The sequence below is a fragment of the Trichosurus vulpecula genome, chromosome 4 (genome assembly GCF_011100635.1).
Source record: "Trichosurus vulpecula isolate mTriVul1 chromosome 4, mTriVul1.pri, whole genome shotgun sequence".
Lineage (NCBI taxonomy): Eukaryota > Metazoa > Chordata > Mammalia > Diprotodontia > Phalangeridae > Trichosurus > Trichosurus vulpecula.
The window spans coordinates 97989218-98006253 of record NC_050576.1 but is presented as its reverse complement, the minus strand read 5'-3'; the positions used below and the strand labels follow the sequence as shown (position 1 = coordinate 98006253).

The following is a 17036-nucleotide window of genomic DNA, read 5'->3' as shown; positions in this document are numbered from 1 at the left end:
GTAAGATCTAAACTGAGCCTTGAAGGAAGCCAGGAAGCATAAGCAAGAAGGGACAGCATTCCAAGCATAAAAACAACCAGTGAAAAGGCCTGGAGTTGGGAGAAATAATGTCATGTGAGAGGAAACACAGAGAGGCTAGTGTCGCTGGACCATAAATTATGTGGCAGGAATAAAGCGTAAAAACACTAGATAGGTAGGAAGACACCAGGTTGGGAAGAAATCTATAAAAGTCAAACAGAGGCCCTTTCTCAGTACTCATTCTACATGATCTATCTGCAGCTTCTGAAACTGTTAACTTCCTGGACACACTTTCCTCCCTTGGCATCCAGGCAGCCAGGTAGTACAGTAGATAAGAGTGCTGGGCCTGGAATGAGGAAGATCTGAGTTCAAATCTGTCTTTAGAAACTTATTGGCTGTGTGACCCTGAGAAAGTCACTCAACTTGTCTGCCTCAGTTTCCTCAACTGCAAAATGTAAATAATAATGGCACCTACCTCCCAGCATTGTTTTGAGGATCAAATGAGATAAATTTGTAAGGTGCTTAACACAGTGCCTGGCACACAGTAAACATTTAATAAATGCTTGGTTCCTTTCTTCCTTAGTTCCATCTTAACACTAATCTCTCCTTGTCATCTCCGATTATTCTTTTTTTCCCCAAAGGTCTTTATGGATAAAGCTTTACAAATCTTAAAATGCTATATAAACGCCAGCTACCATCATCATCGTCATCTGTTCTAGAACCACTAACTGCGAATATCCCTAAACATGTGTCTTGATACAAACAGCTCATCTGCAAACAAAAGCTTCTGGAAGGTCTATCTCATCATTCACAGGGAATGTGTCTTCACCCTGAACTTTACACTTCATCTTTATCACCATAGAGGTAATCACCTTTGATGAGCATACTAAACCATCTGTTTCATGCTTCATTTGATGTTTATGGTCAGGTCATTTAACAGGGTTGTTTATGTCAAATCTTTCAAAGAACTTGATTTTTGATGTATGTATTGGTGATAACTTTGGGTGGAAAAGAGCCCTAAGCAGATAAATACATACAAGATAATTTGAGGTGGGGAAGAACAATAACAACAACAGAGATCAAGAAAGCTTCCTGTAGAAGAAGGAAATGGCAAACCACTGCATGCTCTTTGCCAAGAAAACCCCATGGACAATAGCAGCACACTATGATCCATGAGGTCATGAAGAGTAGACAGGACTGAACAAAGTGGCAGGCACTGTGCTAAGCATGGAGGATACAAAAAGAGGAAAAAGTTAGTCTCTTCCCTCAAGGAACTCCCAATCTACTGGGGAAGACAACATGCAAATATGCACAAACAAGTTACATACAAGATAAATAGCAAATAATCAATAGACAGAAGGCTAGAATAAAGAAGGATTAGGAAAGGTTTCCAGTAGAAAGTACGCCCTTAGCTGGGACTTGAAGGAAGCCAGGAGGCATAGATGAGAAGGGAGAGCATGGAGGACTGCCAGAGAAAACATCCAAAGCCTAGAGATAAAATGTCTTGTTCTAGGTCAGTGTCATTGGATTACAGAGTATAGGAGGTTGGAGGAGCAGGAGAAAAAGGGAAGATAGTATAAGGTCTAAGAAGATTAGAAAGGTAAAGGGAGGAGGGACATTATGAAGGGCTTTGAATGTCAAACAGAAGAATTTGTATTTGATCCTGTATGTCATGGAGAGTCACTAGTGTTTAGTGGAGGGGAGAGGGGAATGACATAGACCTATGCTTTAGGATTATCATTTTGGTGGTTATGAATAGAAGATGGACTAGAGAGGGGAGATACTTACGGTTAGAAGACCAATCAGCAGGCCTCTACAATAATCCAGGCATGAGGAGATGAGGTTCTGCACCACAGTAGCAGCAATATTAGAGGAGAGAAAGGGGTGTTTTCAAGTGATGTTGCAAGGGTGAAATCGACAGGCCTTGGCAAAAGATTGGGCACAGGAGGTAAGAAATAGTGAGGAGTCAAGGATGGCATCTGAGTTGTAAGCCTGGGAGACTGGGAGAATGGTGGTGCCCTCATTAGTAATACAGAGTTTGGAAGAGGGAAGGATTTGGGGGAAGGAAAGAGAGAATGAGTTTAATTTTGGCCCTCTTGAGTTTAAGACATCTACTAGGTTTGGCAATTAAAAGACATTAGTAACTTTAAATGGTGAGGTTCAGAAGCCAGACTGTGGAAAGCACAGTGAAAGGAGAGGAAGTAGAAACACCTATTTGTATAATGACTGCTCAAAGTGTTTAAACTACAAAAGGCAGGCAGAAGAGAGATAAGACAGCAGCTAGCATGGATCAAAGAAAAAGTGAGGTTTTTTTTTAGGAGACATGGCTATGTTTGTAGGCAGTTGAGAAACAGCCAGTTTACAAGAAAAGATTGAAGATAAGCGAAAAGTGTGGACAACAAAGGAGGCAACCTGTTGCAGAAAGGCCACAGAATGGAACAACTTGCGAGGGTAGAAGGATTAGCCTTGGCAAGGAGTACAGCCACTTCTTCACATGAAGACGACGGAGAAAATCATGGCAGAAGGTACCTGAGTGACATGAGACGAGGAGGGGAGGAGAGGAAGCTCAGGGCAAGTGACCTAAATTCTTTCAGTAAAATATGAGGCAAAGTTCTCAGCTGAGTGAGTTGGGGGATAAGGAGCCATGGGAGGTTTGAGGAAGGATAAAAAGGTTCAGAAGAGTTGCTCTGGACAGTAGGATAGCATATCAATAAGAGAAGTATAAAAAGAGTGCCCTGCCACAATGATAGCCCAGTTGACATTATGTAACATAAATTTGTAGGGAACCCCATCATAACAGTTGTGTGATTTTTCTCCACCTCAGGTCAGCAGCACGTGTAAAGGGGCAAAGGTGATGAATAATGGCTAATGCTTGGCAGGGTGCAAATGGCAATATGATGAGGGGATTAGGGACTCAAGACAAAAGGCAGGGTAGGTGTGAACTAGATCATGTATGGGTCAAGATGGAGAAAGGGGAAGAGGGTGAAGGAGTGATGGCCTTTGAAAGAACTGAAGGGTCAAGGTAATGGCAGTCACTATGTGAACAAAGAGCAGGGTTTGGTATAGGAAAGCAAAAGGGGAGGCAAGAAGCCAAAAGTTTATCATTAGATGAGGGAATTTCAGAGTTCTGGAACACAGAGGTGGTACATTTGTGGGTGACAACAAAATCAAAGGTATTAATATCTTTTTGTGTGACTGAGGTGTGGTAGTTCAATGGGAAATGATTTAGTTAAGGAACCAGGAGGTTAGGGATGTTTGAGATGATATTTTATATATATTTATATATATATGTATACACATATACACACACATATATATACATATACACACAAATATATATATATGTATATGTGTGTATATATATGTGTGTATATATCTATATCTATATGTATATAGATATGTAGATATATATACTGAAGCCCCCTAGTATAAAGGCAGGAGTTAGGCAACAAAGATTATAAGCCAGGTACTAAATTCATTAGGGAAAGGGAGTTTCCTAGAGGTCTATAGACAAAAGCTACAAAGATTTTGATTGGATGAAAGATATAGGTTGTATGGACCTCAAAGGAGGAGAGGTTCTTGAATGATGGTATAGAGGAGAGTCTGGAAGCCACAATGGGGAGCAGAGAACATTCCAGCAGAGGAGAGCTTAAAAGTCACAATGGGGAGGACAGAATATTTCAACCTCCCCACCTCAACGACTGAGTAGAAGTGAAAGACTGAAAGTACAGCCAGTGCTAGAAAGGGTGGCCAGGGCAGCTGTGTAATCAGGGAGGAGTCAGGTGTCAGTAAGATCCAGAAGCTAGACTGGGAAAGGAGAAGACTTAAGATGAAAGTAAGTTTGTTGTCCATGGAACAGGCATTTCAGAGGGTACAGTGGAAGGGATGGGAAGCACCTAGTTGGAACTTTGGGTTAAGTGGGCTCAAGGGGACAGGAATAATGAATTTGGTACTGAGGGATAAGGAATGAGATTCGTATTGATAGCCTACAGAAGTTCAGGATCACTGAGATGTGTAGGATACGACCTACCTGAATGGTAAGAGTACCTAGAAGAGAGTTAAGTTTAAGAAGATAGGAAAGACAGAAAGAGGTCGGATTGTGAAGGGATTTAAAAGCTAAACAGAGGATTTTATAATTATTCTGAAAGTAATTCAGAGCACTGTCATTAACTGAGTAGAGGTTTGGCATGGTCATCCACTTTAAGATCACTTTGGTAGCTGCGTAGAGGCTGGCCTAGAGTAGGGAGAGAATTGAAGCAGGGAAACCAACTAGAAGGCTATTGCAATAGTCTAGGCAAAAAGTGATTAAGATCCGTACCAGGGTCACAACTGTTTCAGAGGAGAGAACAGGATGAACACAAGGGATGTTTTGAAGATAAAAACAATGACACTTAACAAGAGACTGGATATATGGGGTGAATGAGGAGTCTAGTATGACACCTAGGTTCTGAATCTTGGGTGCTTGGGAGGATGATGGTGTCCCGAAGAATAATAGGAAAGTATACAAGACAGCAAGGCTTGGGATAATGAGTTTAGTTTTGGAAATGTTAAGGTTAAGATACCTACGAGACATCCAGTTGCAGAAGTCCAATAGGCAGCTAAAGATGTGAAACTGGAGGTCAGAGGAGAGGTTAGAGCTGGACTAACAGATCTAAGAATAACCTACAGAGAAATTATAATTGAGTCCATGAGAGCTAATAAGATTGTCAAGTGAGATGGTATAGAGGGCAAAAAGAAGAGGACCAAGGATACAGCTTTGAATGACATACATTGTTAGTGGGTGTGGCCTAGATAAATATTCAGCAAAGGAGACTAAGAATGGTAAGAAAGGTAAAAAAGAAACCAAAGGAAAGCAGTTTTACAAAAAGCCTAGAGATGAGAAAATATCTAGAAGTGGGTGATCAACAGTGTAATGGTTGCAGAGTTTAAAAAAAAAAAAAAGACTGAAGATTGAGAAAAGATACGAGAGTTTAAGAGATCACAGGTATCTCTGGAGATAGTTTCAGTTAAATGATGAGGATAGAGGCCAGACTGCTTAGAATTTAGAAGAAAGTGAGAAGAGAGGAAGTAGAGGCACAGATTATAGATGGTTTTCTGAAAGAATTTAGCCAAAAAATAGAGGATAGATATAGGAAGACAGGTAACAGGGATGGTCAGTTCAAGTCAGGGTTTTTAAGGATGGCAAGGCATAAGCATGTTTCTAGGCAGCAGGGAAGCAGCTAGTAGATAAGGAGAAATTAGATTACTAGGTGAGAGTGGGGATTACTAGGTAACTGAGTGGGGATCTGCTGAAATAGAGGATGGTATCAAGGTTGAATGTAGAGGGGTTTGTTTTGGCAAGAGGAGCCACATCTACATGTGAGACAGAGGTGGAGAAAGAGATAGGGAAGACATCAAAGTGATATGAGATTAGAGGGCGGAGAGGAAACTCTCAGGAAATGGCCTCAATTTTTTCAGTGAAGTACTATGCAAGTTTCTCAGACAGGGCAGGGGAAAATGTGCCTTGGGAGGCCTGAGGAAGGATGAAAAGGTTTGCAATAGCTGCTGTGTGGATAGTGAATTATCAGGAAGTTGTAAAAAGACTGCCTTACTACAGTAAGATTATGTAACATAGCTAACCTAGTCAGCATGGTTTGGTGACTTTCACCAGCTTTGTTCAGCAAATAAATAGAAGTGAAGGCAGATAGTGAGAAGGGATGATCAGGGATAGGATAAAGGAGAAAGGGACTCGAGTGTGGAGGACGACGTAGAATAGAGTTGGTTCACCAATGAGTTACGATATGGTGTAGAGGGTAGCCAATGCAGGGGTGATAGTCTGAGAAACAATTAAAGGGTGGAAGAATTGGAAATCACAGTAAGGATGAAGAACAGGTTTAAGTGTCATAAGGATGAGGGAAAAATAGAATGATGAAAGATTTTGTTGTCATTTTCATCCATGTCTGAATCTTCGTGATCCCATTTGGGGTTTTCTAGGCAAACATCCTATAGTGGCTTGCCATTTTCTTCTCCAGCTCATTTTACAGATAAGGAGCCTGGGGCAAAGGAAGGGTAAGTGACTTGTCCAGAGTCACATAGATAATAAGTGTCTGAGGCTAAATTTGAACTCAGGAAGGTGAGTTAGAGTTACAGTTAGGTTTTTTTTTTTTTTGAGAGAATATCAATATGCATGTGGAAGTCTCTTAGTATAAAGGGAGGAAATGGGGTGGAAAGAAAGACCATGAGTCAGGAACTGAACTACTCGAAGAGAGGAAGGAGAGGACCAAATGAGATAATATCTGTCAGATGCTTAGCACAGTGATTCAGCACATAGTAGGTGTCAGTGTCTACAAAGGCTTGCTCCTTTCCTCTCACCAGTCCCTGCCTGGAAAACACTAGGAGAGGTTCCTGAGTGATAGTGATGATGGAGAGTGTATAAGTGGAAATCGGGAACAAGTATTTTGACTTCACCACCCTAACTAGAGTCAAAGGTTATGAGTAAAAGTACAACCAGTAACTGGAAAGGTCACCAGGGATGTGGTGTCATCAGGGAGCCAGGTATCAGTGAGAACCAGATGGTGAAGAAAGTAGAAAAAGTCAAGATATAATATGAAAGTAAATTTGTTGACTATGGAACAGGCAATTCAGAGGGCACTGCAGAAGAAGCAGGTTGATCTGGGGTAGGATATTTTGTGAGTTGGACATGGAGGAATGAAAATAAGGGAACAGACAGGGGGATGGGAAATTACGTCTATACAATAATAGCAGAGGTATAGAATCATTGGGATGGGGTCAGCATGATGTCATGGGAGTATCTTAACCATTTAGGAATGAGTTTGCATTTACTTTGAATGTATTTTCTATTTATCTGTATTTATAATGTCTCTTCCCCAAGACTGGAAGCTCCTTTTAAGTGGGAATTATTTCATTTTTGTCCTTGTAATCTCAAGCTCCTACCATAGTGCCCAGTACACTGTAGATGCTTGATGAATGCTTACTGCAAGAATATGAAAAGATCCTGTTTTATGTATTTAAGTACATACATATGTATACACATACACAGTTTCTTTTCAAACTAATGTTTATTTTGAATTGAAAGCATATATTTAAATTGAAGTGTAATATTCAATTAGTTCAATCAACAGTATTTTGCCAGTTCTCTTCATTAAAAGTCTCTTTAATGACCTCCTTCTAAAGCAATTCTCTCCAGAACTTTGTAAATTTATCACATCTAATATTTTACCAAATTTTTTTTCCCAGATCAGGGCCCATGATTTTGCTGGTTTCAAAATTACTATAGTTCTAGCAACTGGAACCAGCTGTTAAAACTTACAGTGGCCTAATATTATCACAATACATTGATTATTTTTAAAAATATAGTTTAAAACAAAAATTTTAAAGAAAGCTTTTTAAAGTTTCTTTTTAATCTATTTTTACAGACTTTTATTATCTCTTCTTTCCAATGACCCCAAAACAGAAATTGTTTAGAAAAAAGAAACCATCACGATAATACACACAAGCATCGCAAAAATAAATAAATAAAATTCCTACACTGGCTATGTCCAAAATATGTTAGTCATACTCTGGATTTTTGGTTCACTGCTTTGGCAGGAAGTGAAGAACCCAACTGCTCAAAGAGAAAAATTATTCACTAAATTGGAATAATTAACATATACATTTAATTGTTGGAAAAGTAATACAGACTACTTGACAAAGATAAAGATGCTACATTATAATATGTATAGTTTATCTATAGAATAAGATAACATTGTATACATATAAGAATTTATTAAGCACCTATTGTTTTTTAGGTGATGATCGAAGCCTTGGAGATAAAAAGAAAAAGAGAAAACAATCCCTTACCCCAAGAAGCTTACATTGTAACGGTTTAGAAAAAAAAATAAAAATCGGTATATATAGGATATGTACAAAGAAAATAAAGGCAACCTTAGAGCAGAAGGCATTAATATGGCTGGGGGGGGGGGGGGGGCAGGTGGAACAAAAAGCTTATAGAACAAGGTGCTTAAGCTGTCCTGAAGGAAGCCTTTAAGAGGACAAAGTGAGAAGTAATTGGATTCTAGACATAGAGAACAGCCAGTGCAAAGACAAAAGACCTAAGAAAATGGAGCACTGTGAGTATGAAACTGGAAAGCATAGGGAAGATAATCTGTAAGAAGACAGGATGTGCCAAACAGAGGGGTGCATATTTAATCCTAGAGGTAACAAGGTTCCCTGGAGTTTACTGGATAAGGGGCTTAAATAGTTAGACATACAGTTTAAGACAATCACTTCGGCAGCTATTTGAAGGATGGATTGGAATAGAGAGAGACTAGAGGCAGAAAGAAAAATTATGAGACTTGCAATAATCCAGAAAAGAGATGATGATGTGAACTAAAGTATAAATATAGTGTAATATATACATATACATTACATATGTCTATGTATACACATACATACATGTATATACCTATGTGTGTATATCTTGTACACACACATACATATATGTCAATAGGCATTTGAGAACTGACAGGCATCTTGGATTTGTAGCTTATAATGGACAAGAATACCCTCACAGGCCTGAGAATGATTTTGGACTATCAAAATCTTGGCTCCAGAAGACAAACTTCATGACTGAGAGTTTTTAAAGAGATATACAGTCTCCAAAAAGCATATTGAAAGGATGGAATAGGGACTGCACAAGCTGAGCAGCAGCAACAGTGGAGAAACAAAGTCAATTGCCCTACCCAGCACTTAAATGGAAAATATTAGCAGCAAGAGGAGTTAGGTGGGCTGTTGAAAGGAAAATTTGCAAAAAGAGTTGAACTTTGGCAGACAAGAGAAGAGACCAAGGGGTACTGTCTAACTCCTATGGTTATCTTGAAACAGAGAATTCAGATGGAAGCTGCCAGTTATAATTGCCTCATCAAGGATTGAAGAAAGTTTCAAAATGCCTACACTTTCCTCAATTTCCTCTTCTCATACCTGTCTAATAATAGCATTTGTGCTTCTAAGTGTTTCCTATATCCTGATTTTGCATCAAATATAAAGACCTAGGTTATCAGTAAATAACACAAATTTTAAATTAGGGCAAGATGGCCAAACTTTCTATTCAAGTGTTCAGAATATTCCCAACCAGGGCCTCCAAGCTATTGTGATTAATAAAAATCATCTGATACCAACTCCATAAAATAGCAAAGAAAGGAACTCAGTGAGAGTCATTATATTACCTCTAGGCTTAAAGTAAGCTAATTGTTGAAACAGAGTGTGCCGGATTAAATTTCTATCCTCCATTAGAAAGGAAGGGAGGCAGGTTGGTTTGCCAGAGTAAGGTAAGCTTTATCCTCTCCAGAAGGGGAAACAGAAAGGATAGGGCACCTTCTATGGCACCATCCACAGATTTAACATCTATAAAACAGTACTCAGTTCTAATTTATTTAAGATTTACTAAAATATAATTTACACACAAACTTTCAAAACACCTGGCAACAGTTAACCACAGAATCTTAAAGAGTTAGAAAGGATTTTGGAGTCTATACAACACACTGTACCTAATCAAGAATCCCTTCTACATAATACCCAGCCTGAAAGGTGGTTATTTAGTACAGTCCAGTAAAGATAATCCACCATCAACCATAACAATTCAACCAACTTTTGGATAACTCTAATGTTAGGAAATTTTTCCTTCCATTAAACCGAAATTTGCCTCTCTCCACTTCCACCCATTACTCCTGATTCTATTACCCTCTGAGGATAAGCAAAAGAAGTCTAATCTCTCTTCTATATGATACCCATTCAAATACTTCATGATAGAAATCATACCCTTCCTAAATTTTCTCTTCTACAGGCTAAGTAATCCTTGTTCCTTCAAGTCAAGTCAAATCACCAGAGGAACATGAAGATTCCAATCCACAATCAAGTCTTCAGTCATAAGGTGTTAGGAAAAGAAGCATCAACTTCTTCAAAATTATAAGACAATTAGTAACAGTGAGGATTAAAGAAACCGAAATCTGTTTTTCTTCTGAAATATATACTCAATCCTTTTTTGTATAAAGATTCAACCATCATCACCTTTGAGAAAAATCTATCTTTCCCAAGGCAGAATAAAAAGAGAAGAGGAGAAGTAAAGAATCAAGATATGAGGCCTCCTCCCTCTTCCTAGTCCCCTTGGTTCTTCCTTTGTTACTAGTAATAATAATTTTTTTTTAAATTGTGTTTGCTTCAGAGACAGGAGAGTAGGGAAGAAGCTGTTAGACTTCCTCCTGTTCTATAGTGGGCCACAGAATGTGAGAAATACAGATCAGAAACAACAGGTGGTAGCAATGGGATGAAAAGCACACATGCCAATCCCCAGAGCCTGCTGTTATAAATGGTTACCTCATAGCATTTCAAAATGTGACAGTGTAAAAAATTAAATTATGAGTCAATAACAGAATTAAAGACACCAAAAATAATGTCATAAAAAATTTAAAATCCATGGTCCCAATTATAAAACCTCTCCATTAAAGAAACTGCTTAACAGTCAAGAGAAAATTAAGTTAGAACTACATGTGCTAGATCATCCATCCCATACATTAAAAGAAAGCAACAAAATTCTCATCAGCCCTCTCTTTTGGTTATTCCATTGGCAAACAAATGAATAAATTAACTAATCTACTGCAAATGAGTGAATGAATAATTTAAAAAGAAACTCTTCCAGGAATAAAAAATAACTACAAGTAGCTTCCATAATTTGTTCTTTAAAGGAATACTACTATAAAAATGCACTATAAATTTGTACATTTCAAATAGTACAAATACACAAATAAGGCAAACTAGACTGAAATGAATTTCTAAAGAGTGGCAGTACTTACTGAGCTGACCTCAAAAGCAGAAGATCTGGGTTCAAGTCCACCTCTGACAAGTAACAGCTGTGCAACAACTCTCTAAGGTGTTGAATGGTAGAAAAGATACTGATCTGCTTTGGGGGGATATACGCCCCAGAGAGTTCCTAATCAGAGGTCTAGTACCACTACCTTATCATGTTTTGTACTGTATTTAATGTATCTTCAAAAAAACTCATTTGGCTAAAGTGCCAATTTTTATAAACTTTCAGTAATAAGAAAGCCCCCCCCCAAAAAAAGCCCTATGTTTTCAAAATAAAATTACATTGGGCGTTTTCAAAGGGAGAAGGGTGAATTTTATGTATCATAAATGTTTTGAAACACTGTAATGTTTATTTTAAGCTGTGAGTTCCCAAAACATGTAATTGTTTTGCAATTACATATTTTGGGAACTCACAACTTAAAATAATTATAAAGGCTATTTATGCTTTCTAAGTCTATTATTTTTAAAGCACTATATGGAAAATGCTAACCTAAAAACGTTATTTTTTTTTAAAAAAACATTACTATCAAGTGCTAAGACAGCATTAAAAAGTCCGTTAGATTTCTATAATCAAACATTGATACAGTAGTCTACAAATGAAATCTAACCAACTATACTGACAATTTTAAAAATATAATAAATGTACACGTTGGCCTGATGGGTTTGGGAAGGAGTGAGAAGGGGGAAATAAGCATTTATATAATGCCTACTACGTGCCAGGCATTGTGCTAAGCACTTTTTACAAATATTATCTCATTTGATCCTCACAACCCTAGGAGGTAGGTGCTATTAGTATTTCCATTTTATAGTTGAGGGAATTTGAGGCAAACAGAGGTTGAGTGATTTGCCTAGAGTCACATTGCTACTAACTATTTAAAGTTAAATTTGAACTCAGGTCTTCCTGACTCCAGGCCCAGTACTTTATCTACTGTAACCACCAGCTGCTTCTAATATCTTGCATTTATATAATATTTTATACATGAGTCATTAAATACAATAATTAAGGCAGAGTAATATAGTGAAAGTATGCTGAATATAAAGTAAGAAAATGCCAGCCATTCATTCAACAGCTAGAAAGGGTGTGAGGGCGTAGGGGTGTAGGGAAAGGGGTGTTCTTTCCCAGGCTGAAAAGTTGTGTACAAATTGTTCCCTGGAAACAATTTCCAGCCAAAGGTATAAACAACAAAAGAAGGATTAATAATGGAAAGCCTGACCAACTTGTCTGGATACTATAATGTTACATCCAGGACCAACAAGTAATTCTCTTGACTTGACCAATTCACTTCTTTTAACTTTCTTTTTCTGATGAATTCAGTGCACTAAGACCTTACTAATTTATATTCCACTAATTCAAACACTGTAACAACTCATACATAAACTAGTCAAAAGTTCACTACCAATCTATTTGCTAAGAAAATTAACAATATAAATGAGATTTCTGCACTATTAGTCATTCTCTGAACTCAATACCTTATATCCTGAATTTTCCCACAGCCAACACCTTGTCTAAAATGCCTCTCAGAATTCACAACTTCTTTCAAGGCTCAATTCAGGTTCCACTTTTTCTAGGAAACCTTGCTGATCAACCTAGTAGTAGTTCTTTTGCCTTCCTAAATTTTCTTGGAAATGTACCCAGCTGTGTATATATTGTATTCAACCCTAGAAGAACATAAACTCAAGGGCAAGGACTCTTATTTTTGTCTTTGGATCCCTAGAGTCCAGCAGAGTGCCTTGCACATATTAGCTGCTGGAGCTTCAGAGACAAATTTAAAGAGAAGTTACAAAAGTAGAGGACAACTATTCCCATTACCCTCCCACCCACTCCCCCCAAAAAACACCGATTAAACTAAACAAGTATTCCCTTTTCATTTGACCCAGATCAATATATAATGAACTATTTGGATCCCTGATAAAAGCACTATGCACCACAGCTTTTTCATCCAATTTTTTACTCCCTCACCAGTTGTAACTGATTTTTTAGGAGATATCATATAAGGTTCAGAATTCAGCATTGTAACTCAGAATATCATAAACAAGTATCTATTTATCACACTCATAACTTTCTAAGACTATTCCTCTTGGGTGACACTCCATGGTCAAAAAGACAGGTTACATTCTCTTAGAATCAGTCTCAACATAAGAACAAAAGAAAGTACATGCACTGACACTAATTTATTTTTAAGTATGTATCACTGAATAGTATATTTAAGTAACATGAACAACCAACTTTGTTCCAGCATCTTTACTAGCATGGAAATGATCTTGGAAAGAATATTTCTGCTTTCAAATTAGCTGAGTATCAATTTTAAAAGATATTAAAGCACTCGTTTAAGACAAAAACAAAAACGCAAGCTTTGTAAGGATATGTTCTGCCTTTATATCTACTGCAACAACAAAAGCTAATCCCACAGCTAAGAAAACATCCATAATGCCACTGCAAAAAGCAGCAAACAAAAGCTATTTATTTCAAACCCATTAGAAAAACAGAATAAAAATCAATGTTTGCCAAGAGGAAAACGAACCAAAGTCAGTCATCATGTTAGTTTCAAATTCCAAATATAATGTGACCCTCCCCCCCAAAGAAAGCAAAATTACAGATAATAAAAACCAATAGCCCCAAGACTAGAGGGGGAATGCTCTTATCTACACAAACTTTTAACAGGTCAAGACAGGTTTCAAGACCATTAAAGACAAGAAGAATGACAGCTAAAACTAAGAAAATGCCTGATGATCAGTTTAATTTAAGTGAATTATTGAAATTAAGAAAGTAGCATTAAAGAATATTGAAGTACTGACTATCATGACTCTGAAGTACATATAATTTTGTCATAGTGTCTGAGTATTTAAGATTCACATAGTTTTGACTGACCTGACTTACACACAAATTTTTTTGTAATGTTCTAAATTTGATCTATTGATGCAATAATTCTTACATTATATAATGATTCCCTTTGATGTTTAAAAACCATTAGTTTCTGCTATGTGGAAAACTTTTTTATTTAATAGAAATCTGTTCTCTCTCTCTCTCCTACTTCCTGCCCCATTGGGAGAAAAAAAGAAAAAAGAAAACAAATCAACAAATATGCAGTCAAGCAAAACAAATTCCCTCATTGGGTTGTGTTCCAAAAACATATGTCTCATTCTGAATGCTAAATCCACCACCTATCGAGTGGAGTGACATGATTTATCATTGGTCTCTCACAGATATGGTCACTGTGTGATCATAGTTCTTAAATGCTTTCTAAGATGTTTGTCTTTACAATGTTGTTACCATATAATTTTTTTCCCTGGTTCTGCTCCTTTCATTTTTTATCCATTCGCAAAAGCCTTCCATTTGTTTTCATTTTTCTAATACTTTTGTTATAATATAAATTGTTCTCCTGGCTCTGCTTATTTCACCCTGCATCAGTTCATACAAATTTTCCCATGTTCCTTTGAAATCACCTGTTTCCTTATTTCTTATAGCACAGTAGTATTCCATCACATTTACAGACCATGAGTTGTTCATCCATTCCACAACTGATAAGCAACTCTTTCTTTCCAGGTTTTCTGTAATCACAAAAAGCACTACTGTAAATATTTCTATACATTTAGCACCCCTCCCTCTTTCTTTAATCCCTTTTTTGGTAAAGTCCTAGCAATGGTCAAAGGGCAAGCAATGTTAGTAACTTTTTTGCATATGATTCCAGATGGCTTTCCAAAATGGTTATATTCATAGTATATTTTAAGTGACATGAACAACCAACTTTGTTCCAACATCTTTACTAGCATGGAAATGATCTTGGAAAGAATATTTCTGCTTTCAAATTAGCTAAGTATCAATTTTAAAAGATATTAAAGTATTTAAGACAAAGACAAAAAAGCAAGCTTTGTAAGGGTTATGTTCTGCTGTTATATCTACACCAAAAACAAAAACTATTCCCACAGCTAAGAAAACATCCATAATGCCACTGCAAAAAGCAGTAAACAAAAGAAAAACAATGATCTCAATTTTGGACATACTCTGACTTAAGGTATGACTTTACATTTTAGCCAAGCGTTTTGATGACTCTCTATTCCTTGAAGAAACAGACCTGAAAGCATTTTATAGTCCTGAAACTTCTCTCTTTCCAAGTGATAACAAAAATACAAATTTTAGATACACCAACAATGCATCAATGTTCCAGTTTTCCCACAGCCCTTTGAACACTTGTCATTTCTTTCTTTGTCATATTTTCAATCTAATAGGTATGAGATGAAACTTCAGAATTGTGTTAGTTTGCATTTCTATAAATATTAGCAATTTGATACTTTCCTTGAAAAACTGCCTATTCATAGTCTTAGAGCATTTATCATTTCGAAAATGGCTCTTATTCTTATAAATGTGAATTGTGAAAATGCAAACCCTTATATATCTTTAAAATAAGACCTTTATCAGATACTAAGTGGGAACAAAGAGTAAATTTAAAATAAAAACTAGACCTAAATCGATATTCTATACATATATATGTATGTGTGTATATATCTGTATATATGTAAATATATACATATGTGCATATATATATATATATTTATATATATGTTTTTATGAGAGGAGATAATTCCAGAGATTGAAGAAGTACCATAAACTATATTTGAACAAGGAGAAAGGAGAAGTTAATGCTCCATCAATCAATAAGCATTTAAGGGCCTACTGTAAGCAAGGTAATAGAAATATAAAAGCAAAAGTGAGATAGCATGCTTAATGAGCTTACATGGGGAATACAATTATGTCCACAGGTCAGTAAATATGAAATATATATAGATACACACATACACAGTGATGAGGTTTGAGAAGAGGAAGGGTAACTAATAACTGGGAGAATCAGTAAAGGTTTCTTGAAGAAGGCAGCCTTGAGCTAAGCCTTGAAAAAACCTAAGGGTTTTAAAAGATAGAAGTGAGGACAATGAGCATTAGAGATACGAAAGATAAATGCTACAAAGGCAAGTAGACAAGAAATGAAATGTGTAAAAGAGGAAGGCAATTTGATTATAGCATACAGAACACGAGGAGTAATATATAATCAGCTTGAAAGATAAACTGGAGCCAGATTGTGAAGGGCTTAAAATACAAAACTAACATTTTCATTGTATCTTAGAGGCAAGAATGAGCAACTGACATTTTTTAAGGAGTAAAATAACATGTTCATACCTGCTTTTTAGGAATGTCAGTTTGGCAATTGAATAGAGGACAGAATGGAGAAGGGATAAAGCCTGGATTCAGGGAGCCAAATTAGGAGGCTATTTTAATAGTAAAGGAAGAGCACCTGAACTTGAATGGTTGTGCCATGAGTAAACAAAAGTAGAAGGATGTGAAAGATGTTGAGGAAGCAGAATTAAAAAGAACTGACAAGTGATTGGATAAGAAAGATGAGCTGGAATGAAGTCAAAGATGAATGGTCATGGACCTGAGTGACACTCAATGTAGTGGGGGTAAGGGAAAAGAGGGAAGATTTAAGGGGAAAGATGCCAAGTCTTGGACATGTTGTGTCTAGAATTATGTGTGAAGCATCCAAGTACTGATGTCCAATAAACAGCTAGAAATGTAGGACTAGAGTTCTCATGAACTCTATGTAGATTTGGAAATCAGCTACATTGAGATGAAGGTTGAATTCATGGGAGCTAATTAGAGTATTCAGAAAGGAGAAGGTTCTGGAAAGCACCTTAAGAAATGTATCAATAACAGGGAGCAGGACATGGATAATGATCCTACAAAGAAGACTCAGAAAGACTGGTCAGGTAGGCAGACAGGAAACCATGACAGAAATATAATCAAAACCCAGGACAAAGAGTGTATCCAGATGAAGAGAGCAGGTCAACAGCTACAGAGAAATCAAGAAGGATGACTCCCATGTTAAGAGCACATTGATGACTAGAAAGAATTACAGTACCACTGACAGAGTTACGGAAGTCAAGACATGATTTAGGAGAAAAACAATGATCTCAATTTTGAATATACTTTAAATTAGGGTATGACTTTACATTTTAGCCAAGGGTTCTGATTACTTTCTATTCCTTGAAGAAACACTGAAAGCACTTTATAGTCCTGAAACTTATCTTTCCGAGTGACAAAAGACAAATTTTATGTTATTTTTCTCTTTTGTTAGAAGAAAAATTAGAAATATTTTCATTTTCAATAGCCAAATTTAAAACATGTTCTT

General features: G+C 36.8%; 1 protein-coding gene across 3 annotated transcripts in view; it reads right to left on the bottom strand.

Moving 5' to 3' along the window:
• NEK7 (NIMA related kinase 7) overlaps positions 1 to 17036 on the bottom strand; it is a 200820-nt gene that overhangs the window by 163789 nt on the left and 19995 nt on the right. Inside the window, exon 2 of one of the 3 annotated variants that reach the window (XM_036756146.1) lies at positions 14352 to 14406. The exons of the other annotated variants lie outside the window; for them this stretch is intronic. The gene's annotated coding sequence lies outside the window, so the exon portion shown is untranslated. The remainder of the gene's footprint in view (positions 1 to 14351; positions 14407 to 17036) is intronic. 3 annotated transcript variants of the gene reach the window in all.